The sequence below is a fragment of the Stomoxys calcitrans genome, chromosome 5 (assembly GCF_963082655.1).
Source record: "Stomoxys calcitrans chromosome 5, idStoCalc2.1, whole genome shotgun sequence".
NCBI classification, from domain to species: domain Eukaryota; kingdom Metazoa; phylum Arthropoda; class Insecta; order Diptera; family Muscidae; genus Stomoxys; species Stomoxys calcitrans.
This window is the reverse complement of record NC_081556.1, coordinates 76,146,516-76,174,454: the sequence shown is the minus strand read 5'-3', so window position 1 is coordinate 76,174,454 and position 27,939 is coordinate 76,146,516. Positions and strand designations below refer to the sequence as shown.

The 27,939-nt window shown below is 38.5% G+C and overlaps 1 protein-coding gene across 7 annotated transcripts in view; it reads right to left on the bottom strand.

Moving 5' to 3' along the window:
- LOC106088992 (uncharacterized) overlaps window positions 1-27,939 on the bottom strand; it is a 604,691-nt gene that overhangs the window by 252,680 nt on the left and 324,072 nt on the right. For 2 of the 7 annotated variants that reach the window (XM_059368665.1, XM_059368667.1), the window contains exon 1: window positions 19,657-20,230. The exons of the other annotated variants lie outside the window; for them this stretch is intronic. The gene's annotated coding sequence lies outside the window, so the exon portion shown is untranslated. Of the gene's footprint in view, window positions 1-19,656; window positions 20,231-27,939 lie in introns of those variants that run through there. 7 annotated transcript variants of the gene reach the window in all.

The window sequence follows — 27,939 nt, the reverse complement described above, 5'->3', positions numbered from 1 at the left end:
GACAGAAACGCGTCGTGAGGAATATTGCTGAATATGTTAAGCGCTGTAGGAGATAATCAAGTATTCATCCACTCATCCAATATGATGGCGATGGTTACGACGAAGGCGATGGTGATGATGATGATGATAGCGACGAGACAATCGTGGTATTTGCACTTTCCTGTTTCTGCGATGAGATGATGAATACTGTCAAAGTCAAGGTCATGACCACAGCGACCACTTGGCCAATTTGTCTAGAGACCACTTTTTCAGATGGTCTTTGTTTTGTTTTGGCCACCTCTAAAAATAAAATAATTTGTTATGAGTTCATTTAACATCGCATGCGCATAGCCTCATCCATACCTAAATAACAGATGGACGGTCTGCGCAACGCGCAGCACGGACACAAGCTTCGCTTTGTCGAACACTGTCATGGCGAATAATAAAAAGAAATGTTTGCACTTCGATTGGCAATTTAAACAAATTATTATGTCATTTGCAAACCCATTCAACAACTTAATACAAAATTCTTAATTTGACAAATTGTCATCTAATGTCTGTCTGTCTGCAGTTGATTTATTCCACATGGCATTAATGTCAACAGATTTGCATTTTCAATGAATGGAAACGCAAATGCAAAAAAAAAATCTTATGTGCATAGTTCTTAAACATAATTCACTGATAATCATTAATAATTTAAGGTTTTGTTGTAATTTTTTAACACATGGCAATGTAGCGTTAATGTTTTTTTGATAATTAAACACATCTTAAATGGTGCCAAATTCCATAAAACAAACTATTTTTTGCAAAGGCTGATAATTCAACATACATTTAGCTTTTTGACATAAATTTTTATACCCACCACCGAAGGATGGTGGTATATTCATTTTGTCATTCCGTTTGCAACACGTCGAAATATCAATTTCCGACCCTATAAAGTATATATATTCTTGATCAGCGTAAAAATCTAAGACGATCTAGACATGTGCGTCCGTCTGTCTGTTGAAATCACCCTACAGTCTTTAATAATAGACACATTGAGCTGAAACTTTGCACTGATTTTTTTTTGTCCATAAGCAGGTTAAGTTCGAAGATGGGCTAAATCGGACTATATCTTTATATAGCTCCCATATAGATCGATCCGCCGATTTAGGGTCTTAGACCCATTAAAGCCACATTTATTATCCGATTTTGCTGAAATTTGGGACAGGGAGTTGTGTTGGACCCCTCGGCGTCCTTCGTTAATCTTGCCCAGATCGGTCCAGATTTGGATATAGCTGCCATATAGACCGATCCTCCGATTTAGGGTCTGAGGCCCATAAAGGCCACATTTATTATCCGATTTTGCTGAAATTTAGGGCTGTGAGTTGTGTTAGGCCCTTCGTCATCCTTCGTTAATTTGGCCTAGATCGGTCTAGATTTGGATATAGCTGCCATATAGACCGATCCTCCGATTTAGGGTCTAAGGCCCATAAAGACCTCATGTATTATCCAATTTCGCTGAAATTTGGGTCAGTGAGTTGCCTTAGGCCCTTCGACATCTTCCTTCAATTTGGCTCAGATCGGGTCAGATTTGGATATAGCTGCCATATAGACCGATTCCTTGATTTAAGGTTTTTAGCCCATGCTCATTTGTTGTCCGATGTCGCCGAAATTCGGGAAAGTGAGTTAAGTTAAGCTCCTAGACATACTTCTGCAATATCGCACAGATCGGTCCAGATTTGGATATAGCGCCATATAGCCCGATATCTAGGTTTTAGGTTTTGGGGCCATAAAAGACGCATTTATTGTCCGATGTCGCTGACATTTGAGACAGTGAGTTTAGTTAGGCTCTTCGACGTCCTTCTTCAATTTTGCCCAGATCGGTCCAGATTTGAATATAGCTGCCATATAGACCGATCTCTCGATTTAAGGTTTTGGGCCCATAAAAGAGGCATTTATTGTCCGATTTCGCCGAAATTTGGGAAAGTGCTTTGTGTTAGGCTCTTCGACATTTTTATGCAACTTGGCCCAAATCGTACCAGATTTGGATATAGCTGCCATGTAGACCGATATCACCATTTAAAGTCTTGGCCCCATTAAAGGCGTATTTATAATCCGATTTCACAGTGACTTATGTTAGGCTTTTCGACATCCGTGTCGTATATGGTTCAGATCGGTTTATTTTTAGATATAGCTACTGTACTTATTAGTATTTGCTCCAAATCGGAACATATTTTGATATAACTGATATGGGACATAAGTTATGAAATTTTCACCGAATTTTGATGAAAGGTGTTTTACATATATACCCGAGGTGGCGGGTATCCAAAGTTCGTCCCGGCCGAACTTAACGCCTTTTTACTTGTTTTCTATAAAAACATTATTTGATAAAAGTTTCATTGAGATTTTGCCTTTTTATACCCTCCACCATAAGATGGGGGGTATACTAATTTGTAACTAATCGAATGATTGTACTAATCGAAATATTCGTCTTAGACCCCATAAAGTATATATATTCTTGATCGTCGTGAAATTTTATGTCGATCTAGCCATGTCCGTCCGTCTGTCCGTCCGTCCGTCTGTCCGTCCGTCCGTCCGTCTGTCCGTCCGTCTGTCCGTCCGTCCGTCTGTCCGTCCGTCCGTCTGTCCGTCTGTCTGTCGAAAGCACGCTAACTTCCGAAGGAGTAAAGCTAGCCGCTTGAAATTTGAAAATTATTAGTGTAGGTCGGTTGGTATTGTAAATGGGCCATATCGGTCCATGTTTTGATATAGCTGCCATATAAACCGATCTTGGGTCTTGACTTCTTGAGCCTCTAGAGTGCGCAATTCTTATCCGATTGGAACGAAATTTTGCACGACGTGTTTTGCTATGATATCCAACATCTGTGCCAAGTATGGTTCAAATCGGTTCATAACCTGATATAGTTGCCATATAAACCGATCTTGGGTCTTGACTTCTTCAGCCTCTAGAGGGCGCAATTATTATCCGATTAGCCTGAAATTTTGTACGACGGATTCTCTCATGACCATTAACGTGTTTATTATGGTTTGAATCGGTCTATAGGCCGATACAGCTCCCATATAAATCGATCTCTCTATTTTACTTCTTCAGCCTCTAGAGGGCGAAATTCTTATTCGAATTGGCTGACATTTTACACAGGTCTCCAACATATAATTTAATTGTTGTCCAAACCGGACCATATCTTGATATCGCTCTAATAGCAGAGCAAATCTTTTCTTATATCCTTTTTTTTGCCTAAGAAGAGATGCCGGGAAAAGAACTCGACAAATGAGATCCATGGTGGAGGGTATATAAGATTCGGCCCGGCCGAACTTAGCACGCTTTTACTTGTTTTTAATTTTGCTGTTTTTTAATTCAAGCTCGGAGTCTTTTGTTTTTTTTATTTAATTTGGATTTATTGAATATAGCTTTGATTTTTGTCTCTAATACCTACACAGAATAAAAAATTTTCAATTAAAATTATCAATTAATGATTTAATTGAAAATAAAATAGTTTTCAATTAAAACAATTATTTAAGCAATCATTTTTAGTTGAATATAAATTTATTTTCAATGAATCAATTAATTTTTTAATCGAACATGAAAATTTTTGACATCACCATCGTGATTAAAAATATTGTAATTTTCAATTAAAAAATTAATTCATTCAATCATATTTCCAATCGAATCTTTAACAAGTAACAAGGCATTAAGTTCGGCTTGGCCGAACTTTGGATACCCATCATCTCGGGTGTATATGTAAACCACCTTTCGCCAAAATCCGGTAAAAAATGCATACCTTATGTCCCATAGCAGCTATATCGAAATATGTTCCGATTTGGACCAAATACAAGTCATTCTTCAATTGTGTATAACAAAATATTGGTGTCTTTAGTAGCTAAAAATAAACCGATCTGAACCCTATACGACACGGATGTCGAAGAGCCTAACACAATCAGATTATAAATGCGCCAATTATGTGCTAGAACCCTAAATCGAGATACCGGTCTATATGGCAGCTATATCCAAATCTGGACCTATTTGGGCCAAGTTGTAGAAAAATGTTAAAAGGCCTAACACAACTCACTGTTCCAAAATTTCGGCTCCATCAGACAATAAATGCGCCTTTTATGGGCACAAAATCTTAAATCGAGAAATCGGTTAATATGGCAGCTATATTCAAATCTGATCCGATCTGTACCATAAACCAGGAGAATGTCGAGGGGCTTAACTTAACTCACTGTTCTAAATTTCAACGACATCGGACAATAAATGCCTTTTATGGGCCCAAAGGCTTAAATCTAGAGTTAGGTCTATATGGCAGCTATATTCAAATCTGAAACGATCTGGGCCAAATTGAAGAAGGATGTCAAAGATCCTAACGCAACTCACTATCCTAAATTTCGGCGACATCGGATTAAAGTGGGCTTTAAAACGAGAGATCGGTCTAAAGGCAGCTATATTTAAATCTAGACCGATCTGTGCCAAATTGAAGAGGGATGTCGAAGGGCCTAACATAACTCACTAACCCAAATGTGAGCAAAATCGGATAATATTGGGTTGCTCAAAAAGTAATTGCGTATTTTTCATATAGTCGGCGTTGACTAATTTTTTCACAGCTTGTGACTATGTAATTGGATTCTTTCTTCTGTCAGTTATCAGCTGTTACTTTTAGCTTGCTTTAGAAAAGTGTAAAAAAAGTGTAAAAAAAGTATATTTGATTAAAGTTCATTCTAAGTTTTATCAAAAATGCATTTACTTTCTTTTATAAAATCCGCAATTACTTTTTGCGCAACCCAATAAATATGGCATTTTTGGGCCTAAAACCCTATATATATCAAGATATAGTACGAAATAGCCCATCTTCGAACATAGCCTGATTATGGAAAAAAATAAGAATTTGTGCAAAGTTTCAGCTCAATATCTCTATTTTAATACCCTCCAACATAGGATGGGGGGTATACTAATTTCGTCATTCTGTTTGTAACTACTCGAAATATTCGTCTGAGGCCCCATAAAGTATATATATTCTTGATCGTCGCGACATTTTATATCGATCTAGCCATGTCCGTCCGTCTGTCAGTCAAAAGCACGCTAACTTCCAAAGGAATAAAGCTGGCCGCTTGAAATTTTGCACAAATACTTCTTATTAGTTCAGGTCGGTTGGTATTGTAAATGGGCCATATCGGTCCATGTTTTAATAAAGCTGCCATATAAACCGATCTTGGGTCTTGATTTCTTGAGCCTCTAGAGTGCGCAATTCTTATCCGATTGGGATGAAATTTTGCACGACTTGTTTTGTTATGATATCCAACAACTGTGCCAAGTTTGGTTTAAATCGGTCCATAACCTGATATAGCTGCCATATAAACCGATCTTGGATCTTGACTTCTTGAGCCATTAGAGGGCGCAATTCTCATCCAATTTGGCTGAAATTTGGGCTAAGATGTTTTTTTTATAACTTCCAACAACTGTGCTGAGTATGGTTTAAATCGCTACATAACATGATATAGCTGTCATATAAACCGATCTGGGATCTTGATTTCTTAGGCCTCTAGAGAGCGTAATTTTTATCCGATTTGGCTGAAATTTTGCATGAAGTGGTTCGTTATGACTTCTGAAACTTGTACTTAGTATGGTTCATATCGGTACATAATCTGATACAGCAGTCATATAAACCTATCTGGTATCTTGACTTCTTAGGTCCCTAAAGGGCGCAATTCTTGTCCGATTAGGCTGAAATTTTGTACAACGGCTTCTCCCATGAATTTCAACATATGAGTCTAATATGGTCCGATTCGATCTGTAGCCTGATATAGCTTATATCTATAGCCTGAACTATAGCCATATAAACCGATCTCCCGATTACGCTTCTTGAGCCCCTACAATGCGTAATTCTTATCCGAATGGACTGTAATATTAACCAATGACTTCTACTATGGTCTTCAACATTCAATTCATTTATGTTCCGAATCGGTAACTTGATATAGCTTGAATAGCATAACAATACTTAACCGTTATTTTTTGTTTGCCTAAAAGAGCTACCGCGCAAAGAACTCGACGAATGCCGAACTTAGCCCGCTCTTACTTGTTTTGCTTTATTTATACCATAATTAATTTATACCATTCATATAATTTTGTATAATAACATAGAAATAAATCCAAATAAACTTTGAAAGAGTTTTGAGATCTGCTTATAATTGGCCAAATACTGAGTATTGAGGATGTTCGAAAAATCCTTAAAAGATTTTAAAGATCATTATAAAAGAACGCTAACAGACAAACAAGTTTGAGTTATGTTGGAACATTAAATGGGTATGCAATGAGTGCAGTCCGCTTTAAGTTTGTAAGCGCAATGATAAGGGGCCTCCTTTTTATGGCCGAGTCCGAACGGCGTGCCACAATGCGACAAATCTTTGGGCAGAAATTTTACATGGCATAGTACCTCACAAATGTTGCCAGCATTAGGAGGGGAAAACCACCGCTGAAAAATTTTTCTGATGGTCTCGCCAGGATTCGAACCCAGGCGTTCAGCGTCATAGGCGGACATGCTAAACTCTGCGCTACGGTGACCTCCAGACTGCCACTTAAACCTAACCTTAACAAGAACATTAAATCATTAAACATTAAACATACATGTTATATATGTACATATATTAAGATTGAAGAAAACTTTATTTTTGTCTTAAATTCTTGTAAGAAATAATAAAAAAACATACTTTCGTCGTAATCAAAGTGCAACGTATTTCACAAAATAATTATACTTGTCAAATATTTCCTGGTTTAAATTTATGACTGTGACTATTTAAAATCGGGCACGGCCAAACATAAGGCGTTCTTAGTTGGGATTAGGGACATTTTACTTGCCTCCAAAGTTATGAGGCCAATTGTATAACAATTACATTGAAATAGAATCAACAAACATGAACTTAGTGGAGTTAAATTTTCACATTCACTTTTTCTACCATTACAATTTCTTTATTAATGCATGAATATCACAAAATTTCAGTGGCTCCTTAATGCACAAAAAAAAAACAAAGACTTACTAATTATTGTGATTTCACAGACCACTCGTCACCACTAACAGAGAAAAAAGCACTGAATTTTCCCAGGAGATTTAAGTGCCTCGAACGTGCCAGGGAAATTTACGTACCTGTAATGAAGAGAACAGAATAGAATGAAAATCAGAAAATGCGGAAAATTAATTTGCTTTAAACCGTTACTGTGCAAAGTAAGCGGAATATTTCATTGTTCAAATTGTCACAAAAATTAAACATCACAATTGGGGGAAAAGAAAATTCTTTAATGAAATTAAAAAAAAAAAAAAAAAAAAAAAACAAAGCCACTTCAAACAAAGCGAACACAGCCAAGACATGACTGTTGTTACATAGAAATTACGCCTACAAATTGCCGTAAAACACGTAAAGTATGACCCAAAGGGGAAGTATTCGTAAGTGATTGCATTTTTATAACCAAGCTGATGTTTGAGAATTAAAGGGTTATCCTATGCGAACAACATTTTGTTGAATCGGTTAAAATTTTTTATTTTAATTTTTGTTTACTATCTTCATATGAATAGGTCCACTTTTAGATACAGATTCATTTCTCATTTGGATTTTTGAACTCTCGGGGGGATAAACCGACAAATACAAATTTGAACCCAGAATAAGACTAATAAGTAACCAGAATAAGACTAACAAGTAAAAGAGATTTAATTAAGTACAGCGTAGCTGAATTTTGAATACCCAACACCAAAGATATATATATATTACCGAGTTTTAGTCAAAATCCTTTTTAAAATGCACCATTTATAAATCCAGAGTAGCTATAGCGAAATAAAGTGCGACCTACACCAAACTCGGTAAGGATGTCAAGGGGTCTAACTCAACTGGGGTCTAACTCAACTGCAAATTGCAAATTTTGCCCATGAACATTCCACTAAGGAATACGGAAAAACTTCTCACATATCAATGAGTGCTGTCCGATTCAAGTTTAACCTCAATGACAAGGGACCTCGTTTTTATAGCCGAGTGGGAACGGCGTGACACAGCGCGACACCTTTTTGGAGAGAAGTTTTGCATGGCATAGTACCTCAAAACTAACTATTCCGAATTTTAGCAAAGTCGGGTAATAAAGGGGCTTAAAATGGATAAAAGGCTGCAAATCAAGAGATCGGCCTAAAGAGTTGCTATTTCCATACATGGTCCGATCTGCACCATATTCGAAAAGGATAAGTAGAGGTCTTATACAACTCACTGCATAAAATTGAACAAAATAGAGTAAACAAGTAAAAACGTGCAAAGTTCGGCCGGGCCGAATCTTATATACCCTCCACCATGGATCGCATATGTCATGTTCATTTCCCGGCATCTCTTCTTAGGCAAAAAAGAATATAAAAAAAGATTTGCTCTGCTATAGAGAAAAAATACGGTCCAATGATTCCACCAGCGTACAAACCACACCAAACAGTGCATTTTTCGGGATGCATGGGCAGTTCTTGAACGGCTTCTGGTTGCTCTTCACTCCAAATGCGGCAATTTGCTTATTTACGTAGCCATTCAACCAGAAATGAGCCTCATCGCTGTACAAAATTTGTCAAAATTTGAACACATTTCGAACCGAACACTGATTTTGGTAATAAAATTCAATGATTTGCAAGCGTTGCTCGTTAGTAAGTCTATTCATGATGAAATGTCAAAGCATACTGAGCATCTTTCTCTTTGACACCATGTCTGAAATCCCACGTGATCTGTCAAATACTAATGCATGAAAATCCTAACCTCAAAAAAATCACCCTTTATCTAGTAGTTACAAACAGAATGACGAAATTAGTATACATACCATCCTATGGTGGAGGGTATAAAAAATTTGCCCTAAACGAGTGAAAGACTTACAAAAAGAAAATTTTAACCAGAAATTCCGTTCTGCTTGCAAAATCTCTAATTTTTTATCTATACCACTCCCCTAAGTAGGTTCATGTCTGGTATCGTGTCCCCACCTAAGTACCGGTGTATTTTGTCGCGAAAGCCGGGCAATGACGTAGAAAATGTTACAACGTTTCATCATCTTCCACACATGCCCTATACATGCCATCACTTGCCATGTATACTTCACGGAGCCGTAGATTTCCACCCAAGATTTGTTCCGAGCCTTTCTCAGCCTTTGTATTTGCTTAGCTCAATATTATAGACGTCCCAGTCATGTGGTGCCGTTGTGGCTTTCGCTCTGTTGAAAAGTTTCCTGCAGTGCTTCCTTAGACCAACCGTTCTGGGGTGCACCATGTCGGTTGATGTTTGCCATTGGCTTGGCACTAGGACATGCTGACACAAGCGAGTCATTCAGGGCCTTCGTGTTCAGTTTTCACTTCCTTCTCTGGTCTAGGAACGATAGAAAAGGAAATCTATCTCAATCGGCCTTTTTCTGCAGTATTTTCCCCAAGGCTGAAACTAATACACCGATGATCAGAGCAGTTGTGGTCATTCAACACTTCCCAGTCCCATACCTTTCCGCTTATATCCTCCGATACAAAGGTAACATCTGGTGGCTGTTCCTGGTAATAAAGGTCGGTTTATTCCCTTTATTGCAAATCGCCAGATTGCAACTTAAAAATATTGCTTATCGGATTATCAACCCTTTCGTTGACATCCGAACTTCCCCATATCTGGTGATGTGCATTAGCTTCACTACCTACAATGAGGCTCTTTTTTCCTTCAGAAGCGGCTTCAACCAGCAACTTCAGGCTTGAAAGCGGGGTTTCTGAATCGAGTGCCATATATAGGGAAGTCAGCCAGTAAGAACATTTATTAAGGCTGGCTACTACTGAATCTTCAGTGCTTAGCGTTGGAAGAAGAAAAACATTTTGACTACTCTTTGCAAGAATACAGGCTCTGTGTCTCCCATTCTCCGTACACTTGACTAGTTTAAATTCAGGATTTCTTAGTCCACGAACCATTCCTCCACACACCCACCTGAATAAGAACCACGTTAAATCCTTCTGCCATCAGAGAGACCTAAAGTGCAGCCGAAGCGGCCTTATAATGGTGGAGATTCATTTGTAGATACCGGACCATAGTCAGGATTCAGAATTTCCACCACTGAGTCTGTCGGGATTTCATCCTCACAAGATTCGTTCGATATTGGCATGATGAATTTCCGTACGTATCCAGGGGCAGGTGAGAAAGCAGTGAAACCATTCATCCTCAGGACACCGAACACTTGGGGTGTGGACGATTCTTCCATAGATCTGTTGTTGTCGAAGTACCTTTAGATTTCTGTTCTTTCCCGCTGGCGCACAACTTGAGACCAAACCAACCGGATGACCCACCCACACTGGGCTTGTCGGGTCCCGTTTCGACGCCTTTCTCTCCTGTTTCGATGTGGCATGGGGACTTCCAGTCTCCTGCAATCCTCCAAACTTTAGCGATGTGGTCGAAAGTTCCTCAGGAAAGTGTTCAGCTACAACTGCGGAGTCATCTCCTGATTCTCCAACCCATTGCTTTTAAAGGCTTACGGCTTCAACTTGTTGAATCCCTAGGACACAACTCCATTAGACTTGTTGAGGACAGCCGGAGTTTAGTACGAATACTGCATGTATCCGATGGCCATCATCCTCATCCAATCTTCACGTCGGTGGTTGATAGATTGGGATTACATTCGCTTAGTATCCCAAGTATAAATTCAGGATCTGAGGGAAACTTTGGTAACCAAGCGTTTGCCATTGGTCGAGAGGAAATATCTTCCTTATTGACTAAATCCAGTGCTGTGCCTGGCCAGATCTCGCCAAACATGTTCAGGGCACAGCGATACATCTCAACTGAGCGTTGTTGCCCGAAGGTAATTAGTTTATATCGGCCCCTATACCAACCTGCATCGTCACAAATTAAAGGACATCGGCGTATACAGATGACAGTTCATTGACGATTCCACTTCAAGCCCACTTAGTCACAACTCGAATAGTATAAGTCTACCTCCATAACCCTCTGCCTAAGTTATGTTGGTAATTTCGCACAGAGAAAATTGCGTTCCATGATGAGCATGACCCGAAATAAAACAATTCGTAGGTCACATGTGAGCTTCTGCCGCAGCGAGTGTCTGTCGTGGAGTTAAAGCTTAAACGACAAATAGACAGCGTGTGTAAGAGTGGCATGTTAGTTACGCTAGATAGCCGTACATATTCACATTTGGATGTGAGTGCTCGCATGAGCGTTCCATATTGCCCCCAAGCCCAATACATAGACCCTGGTGGTTGGTCACCATCCAAATGTTGCCTCGAACATCATCCGTACAAGAATAACCGTTAGCTGTAATAAGGCGGCTTAATAATGGTAACGACAGTACAGCACATCGTCACAGCCATCACCAACATTGTCTCCAGCATAGTCACACCAGCGGCAGCGCCTTCGTCATTGGCACCATCATCACCTTCATCCGCACATGATGTCCCCAAAATGACAGAAATTATTTTCAGTATGTGACATTAACCCAAAAGTTGTCGTTCGTGACCATTGTCGTGGCTAGTTTTTGGTTACCATCCAACCAAGCATTCAGTTGGCCAGTTGGCCAAGCACATGGATGGTGCAGACCGCAGACCTCCGAATGACCACCAATGGATTTGGTTTCCTCTACTGCGAGTTGCTATTTAGTGTTGGCGGCCGCTCTTATTGTTGCCTAGCTGGTTGTTGGTGTTGTTATTGTTGTTGTTTAATAGAATTTGGCCATTAAAACCCCAATGTACAAATTAGTTTTAATAATGGCGAAAAAATTATAGCAACATATCAGAACAATATTAGAATGAGTTGGTACTGCAGCTACATACATACAAATGTATGTATGTATGCTGCTAAGAGCATGAAATAATTTCTGTTGATACGATGTGATATGGTGTGGCTTGGCTCCCAGTAAACACTCGAACTCTAATGTCCAAGTGTTTTAAGTACACAATAAAGTCAGCGATTAAATGTGATTTCTGTTGAGCATTCCACAAAATGCGAAATGACTTTGAATGTGTTTGCTTCTCTGGTAAATGTGGAAATAATCGGTTGCCATTAGCAGCTACACTGTGGGGGGTGATGATATTAACAAAATTGCCTCTAGCACATTGGCGATGCGGTCAGTGCTCTAGTTTAGGACAAATGAAATTTTTTTTTTATATTTCCTATATAATAACCAAGCATAGCCAAATTAAACATTTGAAGCTTAAGATTAATATAGGCACCACATAGGATGGGCTTAAAGGGACTTAGCCATGCCTATTGTGACAGGTTATACCGATTTGGGAGCGAAACAATTTTTGTACTAACTTTAAAGATTCAAGTCAATGAAGGCAAATTTGATGTGAATATACCCAATTTTCCAATTTTTTAAGGAAACAAATCTTTTGGTGAAATATTTTTTACTTGATATCAAACAGGTAAGAAGGCATTAAGTTCGGCCGGGCCGAACCACAATCTGGTGAAACTTGGGTAACTTATGCACCCAAATTCGGCACGGAAATTGAGTGGTCTAATAAATATAAGTCACTGTTGAATTTTGTATTTAAAATTTTAGCTAAATCGGATAAAAAATAAAGCTTTTATGGGCTTCAGACCCTTTATCGGCAGATCGCTCTGTATAGCAGCTATATCTAAATATTGTCCGATACAAACCATATTTGGGACAGATGTCGGCAGACCTAAAACTACCCACTGTTTCAAATTTCAACGAAATCGGGTAATAAATAGAGCTTTTATGGGCTTCAGACTCTTTATCTGGAGATCGGTCTATATGGCAGCTATATCTACATATAGTCCGATCTGAGCCATATTTTGGTCCTATGTTGGGAGGTGTAAAAGTACTCACTGTTTCAAATATCAGCGAAATCGGTTGAAAAATAAAGCTTTTATGGGCTTCAGACCCTTTATCTGGAGATCGGTCTATATGGCAGCTATATCTACATATAGTCCGATCTGTACCATATTTGTGTCGGATGTAGAGAGACTTAATACTGCGAACTATTCCAAATTTCAACGAAATCGGATAAAACATAAAGCTTTTATGGCTTTTAGACCCCTTATCGGGAGATCGGTCTATATGGCAGTTATATCTAAATAAAGTCTGATATAAACCATATTTGGGTCAAATGTCGGGAGGCTTAAAATAACCCATTACTTAAAATTTCAGTGAAATCTGGTAATAAATAAAGCTTTTATGGGCTTCAGACCCTTTATTGGGAGATCGATCTATATATGGCAGCTATATCTAAATATGGACCGATCTAATTCATATTTAGGTCAGGTGTCGGGAGGCTTAAAATAACTCACTGTTGCAAATTTCAGCGAAATCTGGTAATAAATAAAGCTTTTATGGGCTTTAGACCCTTTATTGGGAGATCGATCTATATGGCTGCTATATCTAAATATAGACCGACCTAATTCATATTTAGGTCAGGTGTCGGGAGGCTTAAAATAACTCACTGTTGAAAAAAAAAAAATAGCGAAATCGGGTAATAAATAAAGCTTTTATGGGCTTCAGACCCTTTATCGGCAGATCGCTCTGTATAGCAGCTATATCTAAATATTGTCCGATGCAAACCATATTTGGGACAGATGTCGGCAGACCTAAAACTACCCACTGTTTCAAATTTGAACGAAATCGGGTAATAAATAGAGCTTTTATGGGCTTTAGACCCTTTATCTGGAGATCGGTCTATATGGCAACTATATCTACATATAGTCCGATCTGTACCATATTTGTGTCGGATGTAGAGAGACTTAATACTGCAATTTATTCCAAATTTTAGCGAAATCGGATAAAAAATAAAGCTTTAATGGCTTTTAGACCCATTATCGGGAGATCGGTCTATATGGCAGTTATATCTAAATAAAGTCTGATATAAACCATATTTGGGTCAAATGTCGGGAGGCTTAAAATAACCCATTACTTAAATTTTCAGCGAAATCTGGTATTAAATAAAGCTTTTATGGGCTTCAGACCCTTTATTGGGAGATCGATCTATATATGGCAGCTATATCTAAATATGGACCGATCTAATTCATATTTAGGTCAGGTGTCGGGAGGCTTAAAATAACTCACTGTTGCAAATTTCAGCGAAATCTGGTAATAAATAAAGGCTTTAGACCCTTTATTGGGAGATCGATCTATATGGCAGCTATATCTAAAAATTGACCGATCTAATTCATATTTAGGTCGGGAGGCTTAAAATAACTCACTGTTGGAAAAAAAAAAAATCAGCGAAATCGGGTAATAAATAAAGCTTTTATGGGCTTCAGACCCTTTATCGGGAGATCGGTCTATATGGTAGCTATATCTAAATATAGACCGATCTAATTCATATTTAGGTCAGGTGTCGGGAGGCTAAAAATAACTCACTGTTGCAAATTTCAGCGAAATCGGGTAATAAATAAAGCTTTTATGGGCTTCAGACCTTTTATCGGGAGATCGGTCTATATGGTAGCTATATCTAAATAAAATTCGATCTGAACCATATTTGGATCAGTTGTCGGGAAGCCTTAAACTAATGACTATTTCAAATTTCACCAAAATCAGATGAACAATAAAGCTTTTATGGGCATTAGACCTTTTTTCTGGAGATCGGTCTATATGGTAGGTATATCTAAATATAATCCGATCTGAACCATATTTGGGTTAGCTGTCAGGAAGCTTTAAACTACTCACTGTGTCAACAGCAAAATCGGATGAAATATAAAGCTTTTAAGGGCATTAGATCCTTTATCGGAAAATCGGTTTATATAGCAGCTATATCCAAATATGGTCCGATTTGGCCCGTTCAAGAACTTAACTAGCATGCATCAAAAAGACGTATCTGTGCCAAATTTTAGCTCAATATCTCAATTTTTGAAGCCTGTAGAGCGAGTAGAACAGACGGATGGATAGACGGACAGACACACGGACATCGTTAAATCGTCTTAGAATTTTACGACGATCCGAAATATTGTATATATAAATACTTTGTAGGGTCGGAAATTTCGATGTGTTGCAAACGGAATTACTAAATGAATATACCCCCTATCCTATGGTGGTGGATATAAAAATGTTTATCTTTAGTGGGTAAAAAATCTATTAATGAAGGCCAAAAGGAAGGTCTTTGAAGGTTAGAAAATTGACTTTGGGGCAAGGACGACATTGTAACTTAATTAAAGAATCGAATCGAAATGATTTACAATGGGAGCGTCTTTAGTTATGTTTAATGGGTTGAATATGGATTGCAACGTTTGTGCCGGTGGTAAATTGCAAAGGTTTTAACAATGTACCCAGTAGCTGAACATTCAAAATACTGGTATTCAATGAAATTGAGAAAAATCTCCAAGTTTGTATTAATTTGTATACCCTACAACACTATTGTGGTGCAGGGTATTATAACTAAGTTCACTTATTTTTAACACCCAGAAGGAAGAGAGACAGACATGCTGATAACTATACCGATCGACTCAGAATCACTTTCTGAATCGATTTATCTATGTCTTCCTATCTGTATGTCTTTCTGTCTGTCTGCCCATCTATCTGTCTATGTTAATTTGTGTAGAAAGTACAGAACATAATTTTATCCATTTTTTTTAAAAACTTGGTACGGTCATCTTTTTTGGCTTAGAGACGAAGCCTATTGAAACCGGAAAATATTGGTTCACTTTTCACTTTTAGGACTTTTGCAAAAACATTTATAATCCTATCTTATCAAAATTTTGCACAACTATTTCCCCTTATGTCAGCATGTCCTAGTGCCAAGTCAAGGGGCTGGTTGGTCTAGGGAGGACGGTAGAAAGCTCTTCAACGGAGCGAAAGCTACAAGAGCACCACACCATTGGCACATCTATAAGGCTGAGCTAAGAAAATATAAAGGCGAGCTGAAATCGGCTCAGAACAAATCCTGTGTAGAATTCTGCAGCTACGTGGAGGATACATCTGAGGCCTCTAGGCCTAGGAAGATTCTGTCCTCGAGACCTATTACGGTGGATTATATTCAGAAGTCAGAGAATGTATGGACAATATCTAGTGAGGAAACACTAGAACTACTTGTTTTCAGGGAAATTGTGTCTGAACCGAAAATCCTTTGCGCTATGAGAAGTTTCGACTACTTTAAGTCGCTAGGCCCACCAGTTGAATTACAAGCTGTGATTGATACACTGGTTCCCTGGCTTAGGGAGATATACTCCGCTTGTATTAACATGTCAGAACTAATTGTTGATACATTTTTTCCGGGAAATTCTACAACGGACAACGTGGCGCCTGAAGCGGTTGTCACTGGTATGCATTCGTCGGAGGTGATTAGGGAAATTTGGTCTGAGTCGAAAATCCTTTGGGCGAAAAGAAGTTTTGACTACTTTCAGTCGCTAGGCCCTGATGTATATCACCAGTTGAATTTCAAGCTGTGTCAGATGGACTGAGTCCTTGGCTTTGGAAGGTATACTCTGCTTGTATCAGAATGTCATATATACCTGTGGGATGGAGGAACGCGAAGGTCATTTTCATTCCGAAAGCAGGAAAAACCTTACCACACGAAGGCGAAAGATAATAGTTCTATTAGTCTGTCATCCTTTATGGTTAAGACTCTAGAGAGGTTTATTGAAACATATCTTTGGACAAAGATCCCTGGAGATCGCCTGTCACGGCAGCAGCATGCATATAGTAAAGGCAAATCCACTGAAACAGCTACATAGAGGGTTCTCTCGCTGTCAAGGAATATACAATGGTAGCATTTCTTGACAATAACGTAAAACCAGCGTCAATCATGAAGTAGTTTCCAGGTATCAAATCTACCGTAAGAAAGTTTATTAATAACTTACTTACTAAATGATGCATTATAGCGGGCTTGATATTTGTGGATCTGAAGAGAACACCTCAAGGAGGTGCACTGTCTCCTCTACTTTGGAATAGAGCCATTAACAATATATTATTGTCTCTGGAACGAAAAGGCGTAAAAGTGGTCGCGTATGCTGATGACGTGGCAATTGCGGTTAAGGGAAAATTTCCCAGCACTCTAAGAGATATAATTCAGGAAGCTCTACGTGCAACAGCGAAGTGGGCTGCCGTAAGTGGTCTAGGTATAAATCCGTGCAAGACAGAAATAGTTTTTTTCAGTAGAACAAACAAGATACCTGTAGTGGCGCCTGTCTCCTTGGTAGGAGAGAATATTCCATCTACAGAAAGCGCAAAATACCCAAGTGTTTTGATGGACAGGAAATTGAACTGCAAATCCAACATTTTGGAAAGGGTAAGGAAGGCAACTACTGCCCTAGACAACTGCAAGAGAGCCATTGGCAAAAGTTGGGGGTTTCGACCGCGTGTCAGACCTATAATGCTATATGGTGTTGTGGTCTGGTGGACGGCGATTCAAAAGTCCACCTACTGCTCAATACATAACCGGATCCAAAGGATGGCTTGTTGGTGCATCACAGCCGCACTGAGGACGACACCATCTGATGCAGTGAATTTAATGCTACATCTAATGCCTCTGGACATTGTGGCTACCCAAATTGCAGCGACCATTGCCGTGAAGCTAAAGGAGGTTTCTCTTTAGTCATTTGGTGGCTAAGGACACTATGTTATCATTGATTGGTGGCTAAGGACACTATGTTATCAGATCTCTCAACGAGATGGCTGAACAGTTCAAAATTCTCCTGTTCTGGGTGCCGGCCACAGGGAATTGTAAAGCGGATGAGCTTGCGAGACTAGGAACTACCCCACACATTCTATGGAAACTGGAATCTTTGGGTATGCCTCTAACGACATGTAAGCTAAGTTTTCGGGATCAGGCCCGAAGGACAACGAATGATAGATGGTCTCAAGAGGGGCTGTGACCATTCCACATCTATGTAGCCTAATCTAGACTTGAAGATGTCTACCGCTTTGCTGTTACTGGCAAGAACAGTCATTGTGTCCGTCATGACAGGTCAATGTCTAATCGGAAAACATGCTGAGAGACTGAAGGTTGCCAGCAATGATTTTTGCAGAAGCTGTAAAGACATCGAAGAAGAAGAGATTATAGAACACCTTCTATGTGAGTACCCCGCACTAGCAGTCAGAAGGGGTTCCACTTTAGGTTCTCATTTCTTTGAGAACCTGTCTGATTTAGCGGATGTGAAAATTCGCAAATTATTGGGCTTTTTAATGCGATCTGGATGGTTCAACGGTAGGAACTAGAAGGCATCGTCATTCTTCTGTTCCTGTGGTATCACAATGGATGAAAACGTCTAAGTGAGTCTGAAAGCAGACTGCGGAAAGCAACGTATTCCTGTGACTCCTGGAATACGTACGGATTTTGGTCAAAATTCTACATTTCAAGTTATAACAAATTTTAATTTCGACGATTTAGTCTGCACACCCAATGTGATGTAGGGTATCAAAATATCGGCTTCGTCTGTCTTTAGCACAACCTTAATGTTTTTACTTCATTTTGTTCACCTCCTGTCCTGTACGTCAAAAGTTTTAAATCTTATACACCCTGTACCACTATAGGGTGTCTTAATATCAAAATATGAAAATAAAATGTATATCTTCTTATATATAACAAGTAAAAAGGCGTTAAGTTCGGCCGGGCCGAACTTTGGATACCCATCACCTCTGTTATATATGTAAACCACCTTTCGTCAAAAGCCGGTGCAAAATTCATACCTTATGCCCCATAGCAGCTATATCAATATATGTTCCGATTTGGACCAAACACTAAAAAGTAAAAGTCATTGTTCAATTGTATATATCAAAATATTGGTCTTTTAGCAGTAATATCTAAAAATAAACCGATCTAAACTATATACGACTGGGATACCGAAAAGCATAACATAAGTTAGTTTGTCAAATTTCAGCGAAATCGGATTAAAAATGCGCCTTTTATGGAGCCAAGACTTTAAATCGAGAGATCGGTCTATATGGCAGCTATATCCAAGTCTGGACCGATCTGAGTGAAATTGAAGAAGGATGTCGAAGGGCCTAACACAACTCACTGTCCCATATTGCGGCGAAATCGGACAATAAATGCACCTTTTATGGCCCCAAAACCTAAAACCGAGAGATCGGTCTATATGGCAGCTATATTCAAATCTGGACCACTCTGTACGATAATGCAGAAGTATGTCAAGGGGCTTAACTTAACTCACTCTCCCAAATTTCGGCGATATCGGACAATAAATGCGCCATTAATGGGCCTAAGACCCTAAATCGAAGGATCGGTCTATATGGCAGCTATATCCAAATCTGGACCGATCTGAGCCAAATTGACACTACTCACTGTCCCAAATTTCAACAAAATCAGATAATAAATGTAGCTTTTATGGGCCTAAGACCCTAAGTCGGCGGATCGGTCTATATGGGGGCTATATCAAGATATAGTCCGATAGAGCCCATCTTCGAGCTTGATCTGCTTAAAACCTGGACAAAAAAGAATCTGTGCAAAATTTCAGCTCAATATCTCTAGACATGGCTAGATGATCTTAGATTTTTACGCTGATCAAGAATATGTATACTTTATAGGGTCGGAAATGGACATTTCGATGTGTTGCAAACGGAATGACAAAACGAATATACCCCATCCTTCGGTGGTGGGTACAAAAAACTATTGCCATCAAATTTTATAAGTTAAAACAAACATTTTTCAGAGTATAATTTGGCCTTTGGATATTTTGGATTACTCCTATTTAGCGGAAAATTGCTATTTATAATTTTAAGCTAAGGTGTTTGTTTACCTTTAAAAACTCGTTGTCCGAATGTGCACTAGCCATTGTCAAGTTTCGCACACTTGATTGTTATATTGTGGGCGATTTGTTTCATTTTAATTCACTTCAAGCCCATCAGTTCTGGAATCTACAAAAGTTTGTTTCACTTTGGGAATGCACGATATTGACAACGTCTTTGACAGATAAATTTTTTCTAGATATTCTGTCCCTTGGAAGCCGGACTAGTAGTTGTTTGACAAATATTTTTTAGAGTTATTTTGCAAGTTCGTCTGTTTTTGTGAGATTGTCACCTCATATATAGATGACATAATTTTGTCATAAAATCTTTATAGAGGAAATGAGATTAACTAAACGGTGGTTTTGATTCATTGTTTATTCCTTACAACGGATAATTATCACAAACCCAGAGAGCCATAGATTTTCTCCATTTGATATTCCAGTATTGCAAAATTGATTCTAAACCCGTTTCTATTCACTTGAATGTGGTATTTTGCGAAGTAGAAATCTTGTTCTTGGACACTTTGCAATAGTAGATTTGTATTTGGTTTCGAATTCCACAATTGCGAACGAAAACAATCGAAAGTGGCACTGTGAAGGTGGAAACTCAACTGTTCTCAATAATTCCTTAGCCTATTTAGCCCATCTGGCATGCTTGCTTTTCAATGAACCGTGTAACAATCAAAATAAATTCTTTAATATTTGCCTGGCTGTCTGACTAGGGGGCTAGGAAGTCAGACAAGAAGCATTTTCATTTTCTTGTCGTTGCTTACATTTTGGCCTAAAAGCTGGTTTTTTTTTCGAGCATTTTATATCAATGCATGTTCTCATGAGTCTACGGGGCAAGAGGGAAGCACATCATATGCGAATATGAGCTACTTGATAGTAATCGATTTTTCTTTTGGCTCGGAATTATTTTTAGCTAGTCAGCCAGCCACCCTGCCACATGGATTTGAATATTTTCGAATACTCGGAACGATTATGCAAATTCAGAGTGGCGGCTTCAAATTCACGCAATATGGTTATAAACATTCTGCGCTCGGCATAAGACGTATGAACGTGTGTTACATACATCCACATGTCGGTGGGGCATTTTGGCTGCTTTTATTTATTTTGGCAACAGTTGAAGCATTTCCTTGTTGTACCACTCGCAGAAATAGCAAAAACTGTTGGCAAAAGCCAAAGCTACTATCCTGTTGTCATCACTCATACTTCGACATCCCAAAATAGATGGAGTCGCAACACATATGTCAGCAACTATACGAGTGGTGCTGAGGTGTTTATTGGCTGGCATAGAATACTCCTGTGCCAGAAATCCACTTTAGTTTGGAATGGTGGCCCATGTTCCTATCTTATATGAGTAAACTACACGCCGAGACAAAGACACAGAGCACAAACAAGCTACAAACAATTTTCGGCGTTTCTTTTGTTTATTTGAGCCTGCCCCAATGAGCTATGCCGATCGACATGTCAGCATAATTCGCCAACCCACTTCTGAAATTCTTATGTGTCAAATGACAAAATATGGTGAAAAAATGCTAAATTAAGAGAACTGTATACTATCTCAAACTTTGTGTTAAATAGCAAAACTGACGGAGAGAAAAAATTAGCTTGGCCAAAGCTCTGACTGCGCGAGACATAGCACCTGAAATAAAAAGAACAAATGTTACCCTGGGCGCCGAGGCCGAAGTATGTGTTATCAATGAAATGTATAAATAACCAGTAAGGAAAGGCCGGAAAGTCGGGCGGTGACTACTATATAATTCCCTACACCTACCCTATAAGTACTAAATCTAATTCTGAACCAAATTTTGATGGACCTCGGCAGAGGTTTTCATATGGGATATAGTATCCGTATCAAATTTCGAGCAAATATGTTCAGATTGTAATAACTACGGCTCTATAAGTGCAAGTAGCAAAAATGAAAATTTATCAAAAATGCTAACAATTATAGGTTAATTACGAGTACATATGCCAATTTTCGTTACAATCGGTTGACAAATGACAACATTATTACAAATTACTCTAAATCGGATGAACATATATATAGAAGCCAGAGTCGTAGCCAGGGGAGGGGGCCCTCGGACACCAGTGTTTCTGGTATTTTTTTTTTCTGTACTAAAAAGAAACAAAAACAAAATGAACAAGTACAAGCGTGCTAAGTTCGGCCGGGCCGAATCTTATATACCCTCCACCATGGATCGCATTTGTCGAGCTCTTTTCCTTGCATCCTTCTTAGGCAAAAAAATGGTAAAAGAAAAGATATGCTCTGCTATTAGAGCGATATCAAGATATGGTCCGGTTCGGACCACAATTAAATTATATGTTGGAGACCTGTGTAAAATGTGAGCCAATTTGAGTAAGAATTGTGCCCGTTGCGGGCTCAAGAAGTAAAATAGAGAGAGAGAGAGAGCGATTTATTGGGTTGCCCAAAAAGTAATTGTCGGTAATATAGTCGGCGTTGACAAATTTTTCAACGGCTTGTGACTCTGTAATTGCATTCTTCCTTCTGTCAGTTATCAGCTGTTACTTTTAGCTTGCTTTAGAAAAAAAGTGCGCGAAATTTTATTCACATTTGTTTGTTTGGCGTCTATTTTAATATGGGTACCACATGTATTGAAAGAAATTCATTTAACAAACCGAATCAACGCTTGTGATATGCACCTTAAACGCATTGAATTCGATCCGTTTTTAAATCGAATCATAACTGGAGATGAAAAATGGATTGTTTACAACAACGTAAGTCAAAAACGATCATGGTCCAAGCATGGTGAACCAGCTTAAACCACTTCAAAGGCTGATATCCACCAAAAGAAGGTTATGCTGTTTGTTTGGCGGGATTGGAAGGGTGTGGTATATTTCGAGCTACTTCCAAGGAACCAAACGATTAATTCGGATGTTTACTGTCAACAATTGGACAAATTGAATACAGCCATCAAGGAGAAGCGACCAGAATTGGTCAATCGTAAAGGTGTCATATTGCACCAGGACAACGCTAGACCGCACACATCTTTGGTCACTTGCCAAAAACTGAGTGAGCTTGGCTGGGAACTTTTGATGCATCCACCATATAGCCCTGACCTTGCACCATCAGACTACCATTTATTTCGATCTTTGCAGAACTCCTTAAATGGTAAAACTTTCGGCAATGATGAGGCTATAAAATCGCACTTGGTTCAGTTTTTTGCAGATAAAGGCCAGAAGTTCTATGAGCGCGGAATACTAAATTTGCCAGGAAGATGGCAAAAGGTTATCGAACAAAATGGCAATTATTGTATATATTTGATTAAAGTTCATTCTAAGTATTATTAAAATTGCATTTACTTTCTTTTAAAAAATCCGCAATTACCTTTTGGGCAACCCAATACTTACGGTTGTCGTTAGATCATTTGACACCAACTATTTATTTATTTCATCTACTGAGTAAAAATTAGTAGGCAAAGAAAGAAAAAAGTTCAACTGCAATAACGTGGAAATCTCTTCGTATTTCTGATTTCTACTTCTAGCATGTTTTCTTATTTTATCTTCAATAAATTAGGAAAACTTTAGGACTCTTAAGACTTGATATTATAGCCAGTATAGCATTACATTAAGCCATATACGGCAATAGTTGGATGCAATTTTTACCGGGCATATTTTTTTCAAAATAGGATTTTCCTTCGCTTTTAATATAGTTTGTAGAAGAACACGGTGGATTAACAAAGGTGGTCTCACGCGAACAGCCTGCCAGTTTGACGGTATTAAGATGACAGTTCTGTGTTTACATTCACAGCAAACTACCCCAATTTTTTTTTACTTTCTCTTTCTCTCATTTTACTTGGTTGTGTTGAGAACAATGCTAATTTTGAATTGAAACCTTGATGACTAGACGCCGATTGCACCATATGATTTGTGGTTGTTGTACAAATAAGACCACCTTTAATTGTTTCGCCATGGGGAGAGAAATAAGCGGCATCATTTAAGCAGAACGTAGATGGCTCGTCGTAGAAAATGTTTAAAATTAATTTTTTTTGAAATATTTAACATTTATAGTTGCTTAATTTATCAATTTTTTGCGTAAAATTTTATGGAAAAAAAGTCATTTAGAACCCATTGACCGACACAAGCAATAACCTGTTTAAATCACGAAACTACTTTGAGAGCAAATTGAAGTGAGCGCAAAAGAAAAAAATCAACAAAATACTGAAGCTGATTCGCCAAACTATTACCATAAAACTAAGATATAAGCAAAGATAAACACATTTGTAAGGTTTTGAAAGATTAGGATCGGCCAATAAATAGTGTGTTGGCAATTAGTACAAAATTCAGCTCTGATTTTAACCAAATGTCTCCGCCGATGGCCCAGTTGCTACACCCAGTAGCGACCAAAAGTTTGAGGTATCTTTACCAATTTCACAGTAACAGAAGACTTTTGGCAATTTTTGATTTTGAGGTGGGGTCCCCCCCCTCCAAAAAATAAAATCCTGGCTACGTCCTCGAACTATATCTAAATTCAAGCTGATTTCTACCAAACTCGTTACATATTGTGTTAGTCGTCTAGGAAAGCGTTGTTCAAAATATTTGGAAGATTGGTCAATAAATGCGCTTGCAATAGCTCTAGAAGTGAAAATCGAGCTATATGTATATATATGGAAGCTATATTCAAATCTGAACCGATTGCGATGAAATTTCGAGAGAATCGAATAACAAATTACCACATTTTGGCAATATTGCCCAAAATTGAACAAACATATAAAGGGTGATTTTTTTGAGGTTAGGATTTTCATGCATTAGTATTTGACAGATCACGTGGGATTTCAGACATGGTGTCAAAGAGAAAGATGCTCAGTATGCTTTGACATTTCATCATGAATAGACTTACTAACGAGCAACGCTTGCAAATCATTGAATTTTATTACCAAAATCAGTGTTCGGTTCGAAATGTGTTCATTCACCGTTCAGCGATGAGACTCATTTCTGGTTGAATGGCTACGTAAATAAGCAAAATTGCCGCATTTGGAGTGAAGAGCAACCAGAAGCCGTTCAAGAACTGCCCATGCATCCCGAAAAATGCACTGTTTGGTGTGGTTTGTACGCTGGTGGAATCATTGGACCGTATTTTTTCAAAGATGCTGTTGGACGCAACGTTACGGTGAATGAACACATTTCGAACCGAACACTGATTTTGGTAATAAAATTCAATGATTTGCAAGCGTTGCTCGTTAGTAAGTCTATTCATGATGAAATGTCAAAGCATACTGAGCATCTTTCTCTTTGACACCATGTCTGAAATCCCACGTGATCTGTCAAATACTAATGCATGAAAATCCTAACCTCAAAAAAATCACCCTTTATAAGACAGCTATATCTAAATCTGATCGGATTTCGGGCAAACTTCTCAGATACTGTGGTAGTTATCGAGGAAAACATTGTGCAAAATGTTGGGAAGTAAATAAATGCGCTTGCTGTGGATATGGAATGGAAGCTATATCCAAATGTGACCCGATTTCGATGAAATTTCGAGAGCATCGGATAACAAATGACCATTCTATTGAAATTTAAGTCAAAATCGGACAAACGTATATATGGGAGATATATCCAAATCTGAACCGATATTTTCCAATTTTAATAGGCTTCATGTCTTGGATAAAAAGAGAAACCTGTGCAAATTTGAAGATGATTGGATGAAAATTGTGACCTGTACTTTGTACACAAATTGACATGGACAGACAGACGGACATAGCTAAATCGAATTCAAAAGTGTGCTTTGTACACAAATAAACATTGGCAGGCAGACGGAGAGATAGACGGACGTAGCTAAAGCGAATCAGAAAGTTATTCTGAGTCGATCGGTATACTTATCAATGGGTCTAGCTCTCTGCTCTCTTCCTCTAGGTTACAAACAAATGCACTTAGTAGCCTGCACCACGGTAGTGTGTGCATAACCTGATATAGCTGTCATACAAACTGATCTTTGGTCTTGACTTCTTGAGCTTTTAGAGGGCGCGAATCCTATCCGATTTCACTGAAATTTAGTACGACGTGTTTGGTTATGACTTTCAACAACTGTGCGTAGTACGGTTCAAAGCGGTCTATAATCTCAAATAGCTGAATTATAAACCGAACTGGGATCTTGACTTATTGAGCCTCTATCGGGCGCAATTGTTATATGATTTGCCTGAAATTTTGTACAATGGCATTTCCCATGACCTTCAATATGCGTGTCAAATATGGTCTGAATCGGTCTCTAGCCTAATACAGCTCCCCTATAAAACGATCTCCCTATTTTAATTTTTGAGCCCCTAAAGGGCGCAATTTTTATTCGATTTGGCTGAAATTTAACACAATGACTTCTACTATGGTCTCCAACATTCATTCCATTATGGTCCAAATCGGACCATAACTTGATATAGCTCCAATAGGACAGTGTTTTCTATTATTAACAATCGATTTTCTATAAGTTTACTAGTCGACCCGGGCCCGCTCCGCTGCGCCTTCTTTTACTTTATATGGAACAAAATTTTCTTTGGAATATTTATTTTCGACAATTAAAGAGCTTTTAGTGAAATACCATTCTACGAAAATAGTATATCGCTTGACTAACAGTTTAAAAATATAAGTGCCTTCATCTGAATCCTGTTATTGGTCTACGAATTTAAGTTTGGATATAAGGTGTACTCCATTCTTAAAATACTTTATTTCAGCCCGATATTCTCATGATATCTGATTTAGGAGTGTTTTCGGGGATGAGGTGGCCTTCCAGACACTTGGCCCTGAAAAATATCAACATCGTGCTCTTCTTTCAAATACTATTTATTTAAATCCCATTGGTTTAGGGGAGTTTACACGATGAAGCTTGGGGAACGCCTCATGGCCCCAAAATAGGTTATCAAATTCGTGGGGGGGGGGTGTTTTGGGGAAGGGGTGATGCCTAAAATGCATGGTCCTACGTTTGGATATCAAATTCGTATTCTACTCCCAAATACCTTTATTTGAGCCCCATATTGCGATGGTCACCAAAAAATTGCTGTCTTTGGGGTATTTTGGGAAAGGGGACCAATTTTCTGGGGGTCTCCCAAGAAACTTGGTCCCGAAAATGGGTATCAATTCTTAGGCTCCACATTAACATGGTCGGTAAATATGCCCTGTTTTGAGTTGTTTTGGGGATTGGGTTGGTCCCCCAAACACTAAGCCCGGAAAATATATCAGCAACGTGCTCGATTCTCATATATCCATATATCATTTATTTGAACTCCATATTGCCATTGGCCTCAAAATTGGATGTCAAATTCGTTTTCTAATCTCATTTAAACTCCTTATTGCAAAAGTCAGCAAATATGTCCGGTTTGGGGTATTGGCCCAAAAACTAAAAATTATTATTTCCACTCTCTTTAAGACCCAAATTGTCTTGGTGAGCAAATACGTCCTATTTGGGGATTGTAATTGTGGTGGGACGTCCCCTAGATAGTTAATCCCGAATGTTGTTATCAGATACGTGGTCTACTCCCAAATACCTTTAATTTGAGCCTCATTTTCCATAACCGGCTTGGGAAGTGTTTTGGGGTATGGTTGGCCTTGAAAATATATATCGGATTCGTATTCTACTCTAAAAACCCTCTAATATGAGCCTCATATTGCAATAGCCAGCAAAAACTTTCTATTTGGGTGGTGTTATGGGGATGGGGCGGCCCCATAGAGACTTTTCCCGAATATTGATATCAGATTCGTGCTTTACTTCCAAAGACCTTTCTTTTGAGCCCCATATTGCTATGGTCGTAAATTTGTCTCTTTTGTGGGATGTTTTTGGGAGGAGGCGGCTCCCCAAACACTTGGTCCAATATTTGGATATCAGATATGTATGTATATTATTGGATTCCTGAAAATTGAAATAATTTGCAGTTTGATCCTTTAAAATTAGAGCAAAATTAAGGAAAATCAACAAATCAATTAGGACGATTGTTTTCCTTGTGGTTTTATATATCTATGAACCCATCGAAATTTTACTTATTGTAAGGTTTCAAGGTCAAATCAAATTAAGGTTTCTAAGAGATCAAGAAGTCAAAGAATAGAATCGATTTATATAGATCGTGCTGTTGAAGGGCATTAGGCCATATACAAAAATTAGGTCTACTTTACACCCAAGGATCAATTCGGGAGTTTGGTTCATATATATTTATCATTCAGATATTGTCTAAGATATTGCAAAGAATGACATCGTGTATTTAATTATAATATTTGCAATATTTGATCTTTTAACAGGGAGATAGGTAAACCCTCTTTCATACCCACTATAAGGTGCATATTCATTTTGTCATC